Source organism: Octodon degus, unplaced genomic scaffold, assembly GCF_000260255.1.
Source record: "Octodon degus isolate 3935 unplaced genomic scaffold, OctDeg1.0 scaffold00142, whole genome shotgun sequence".
Taxonomy (NCBI): Eukaryota; Metazoa; Chordata; class Mammalia; order Rodentia; family Octodontidae; genus Octodon; species Octodon degus.
This window is the reverse complement of record NW_004524718.1, coordinates 2,108,908-2,112,439: the sequence shown is the minus strand read 5'-3', so window position 1 is coordinate 2,112,439 and position 3,532 is coordinate 2,108,908. Positions and strand designations below refer to the sequence as shown.

Sequence of the window (3,532 nt, the reverse complement as noted above, 5' to 3'; positions counted from 1 at the left end):
GTATTCAGGTGAGAAAATAATGATGATGGATGGAAACAGGGTCATAAGGCTCGGACTGTCCAAACCTGTTAGACCAGCAAAAAGACTGAAGTCACCACTGCTTCCCCAAGTCCTGCCAGCCCAAGAAATCCTGAACAGTCATCTCTGACTCAATGCCCTGCACAGATCTGTGCTGCAGCCACCCAGATTGACAAGCCACAGATTTCTCCCTAAGTGTGCTCAACTTAACCACCATGTGACCGAACACATTGACTATGGGGTTGAATCAAAGATATGCACAAGGTATAAAACAGACCAAAAAAAAAAAAAACCCAGTTAACTTGTGTATAAGTTCAAAATCAGCAACAAGTTCTACAACCCAATGCTGATATCAGATACAAGCTGCAAGCACAAATTTCTTTCCAAGGCTTATTCCAATTTTATGAGGCTAGCATGAGGTTTGTACATTTGCCAGGGCAAATTATACTTTGGAATCAGCTCATGCAGCAGGTGCCTGGCACCTGCTCAATCCATTTAGAAGCATTTACGGTGCACAGTTCTGACTCATCATACTCCTGCTTGCTGATCCACATCTGCTGGAAAGTGGACAGTTAGGCCAGGATTGAGTCACCAATCCACAAGGAGTACTTGCGTTCAGGAGGGGTAATGATCTTGGTCTTCATGGTGCTGGGTCCCAGGGCTGTGATCTCCTTCTGCATCCTGTCAGCAATGTCTGGGCACATGGTGGTGCCACCAGACAGCACTGTGCTGGCATATAGGTCCTTGCAAATGTCCACATTGCACTTAATGATAGAGTTGAAAGTTGTCTCATGGATGCCACAGGATTCCATACCAAGGAAAGAGGGATGCACAAGAGACTCCAGACACTGGAAGCACTTGTTGCCAATGGTAATCACTTGACCATTAGGCAGCACATAGCTCTTCTCCCAAGAGGAAGAAGAAGCAGTGGTGGCCATCTCCTATTTAAAATCCAGGGCAACATAGAACAGCTTCTCGTTAATGTCATGAACAATCTCCCTCTCAGCAGTGGTGGTGAAGCTGTAGCCATGCTCCATCAGGATCTTCATCAGGTAGTGTGTCAGGTCCCTGCCAGCCAGGTCCCAGCCAATGAGGTCCAGATGCAGGATGGTGTGGGGGAGGGCATAGCTCTCATAGATGGGCACTGTGTGAGTGACCCCATTGCCAGTGTCCATGACAGTACCAGTGGTGCCCCCAGAGGGATACAGGGACAGCACGGCCTGGATAGCCCCTACATGGCCCAGGTGTTGAAGGTCTCACATATGATCTGAGTCATCTTCTCTCTGTTGGCCTTTGGATTCAAGAGGGCCTCTGTCAGCAGAACTGGGTGCTCCTGGGGGCCAGTGCAACTTGTTATAGAAGGTATGGTGCCAGTCTTCTCCATGTCATCCCAGTTGGTGACAATACCATGCTGGATAGGATACTTCAGGGTCAGGATGCCACGCTTGCTCTGCATCTCATTGCCCACATAGGAATCCTTCTGGCCCATGCTCACCATCACACCCTGGTATCGGGGGCTGCCAACAGTGGAGGGGAACACAGCCCGGGGAGCACTGTCACCAGCAAAGCCAGCTTTACACATGCCCAAGACATTGTCAATGATGAGAGCTGCGATTTCTTCCATTGCGATCTGCAGTGGTTGGGAAGCCAACCAACAAGAGAACAAGCAACACTGGCTGGTGGTGGCATCTGAGCTGTACTAATCTTGTCTGAACAAGATATCATGTCTGCATCTTGTGCTCTGAATAACTACTATGAAGAGAACAATAGGTAACGTATTAATTATTGTAAAGTCCTACTAACCTGTTTAGAAACTGTTTCATTGTTGTTTTATCTTTTTTCTCATTAAAATAATTAAAATTATTTAAAAAGAAAACTATAATAAACTAAAAAGTAGTTTCTTTTGTTTCTGTTCAGATTGGTTACTACAATAACTTTCTTGGATCCCGCTATACACTGCCTTACACTTTAGAAAAATACATGCCAGATATTTAAAACCAATCTATTAAGAAGGAGTAGCAGTTGCTTATTTAGTTTTTATTCACTAACAAGTAACCAAATAACTTAAAAAGTTAGTAAATGAACTTACTAGACATTTTCAAAACGATGATATGCAAACAGACTGGACAAAAATTCTATGAAAAAATGCTCAGCATCATTATTCTGTGAAATGAAAATGAAAATAACAATTAGATATTGCCTCATTCCAGTTACAAAAATTATTATCAAAAAGACAAAAATTAATAAGTGTTGGAAAAGATGTAGAGAAAAAGGAACCCTTCTGTAGAGCTGAAAAAGTACATTAGTATAGTAATTAAGAAGAAAAGTGTAATTTCTCCCAAAAAAATAAAAACAATTACTACATGATTCAGCAATCCCACTCTTAGGTATGTATTCCTCTTTCTTTCTTTCTTTCTTTCTTTCTTTCTTTCTTTCTTTCTTTCTCTCTCTCTCTCTCTCTCTCTCTCTCTCTCTCTCTCTCTCTCTCTCTCTCTTTCTTTCTTTCTTTCTTTCTTCCTTTTTTTTGTACTGGGCTCGAACTTGGGACCTTGCACTTTCCAGGCAGGCACTCATGCACATGCGCTATTTCCCCAGCTTAGGTTCATATTATAAGGAAACAAACTCAATCTATGCAGAGACAATCCCAATCCCACATTCACTGCAGCATTTTTCACAAAAACCAAGAACTGACAGCAACCTAAGTGTACAGGAAGTAATGAATGGATAACAGAAATCTGATAAGCGTGCACAATTGAATAATATCCAACTTTGAAAAAAAACAAAGATCTGTATTTGCAGTAATGAAAGTATGACTCTAAATCATTCTGCTAAGTGAAATAAGTCAGTAAAAGACAAGTATTGTATGACCTAATTATGTGGAATCTAAAAAAAATATAAATAGAGGTAGATATTATAATGACATTTAACAATAGCTGGGGAGAAATAGATTTAGGTTGGTCATAGGATAATTATTAGAGTGACAGGAGGAGAGGCATACTTTCCAATAGATTTATTGTTCTACATGAAGACCATAGCTAACAAAGTATGTTTTATCCCTAAAGAAATATAGAGGAAATAGTATGCTATCATCAGAAAACATGAGTAACGCATGTTCATTAAATTATCTGTTCTACAGAATTGTATTGTATAAGATAAAAACATGCACTGTTAATAAAAAAGAACAAAACAAGGAAGAAAATAATGACAAGGAAAATTTAGTATATCCTGAAATATGCTTAGGATGTCATAATTCCCTAATAAATAAATAAATAAAACCAGTGAATAAATGTATCATTCTTTACAAAATCCATTGATGTGGTGATAGGGATAGTGTCAAAAGAAAATGTTCAAAGAAAAAAAAAAGAGTTGAAAGTGAGGAAAATACTTTAGTCATATTATAGTTCAGGGGCTGGCGAGATGGCTCAGTGGTCTAAAGCACCTACTTGGAACAAGCTTGGCAAAGCACAGGGACCGCGGTTCGATCCCCCAGCACCACATACCAGCCAGCCCCGCC

At 40.6% G+C, this 3,532-nt stretch overlaps 1 pseudogene; it reads right to left on the bottom strand.

The window, feature by feature from the left end:
* Positions 1–431: 431 nt before the first annotated feature.
* LOC101567550 lies at positions 432–1,645 on the bottom strand (annotated as a pseudogene).
* Between the last annotated feature and the right edge of the window lie 1,887 nt (positions 1,646–3,532).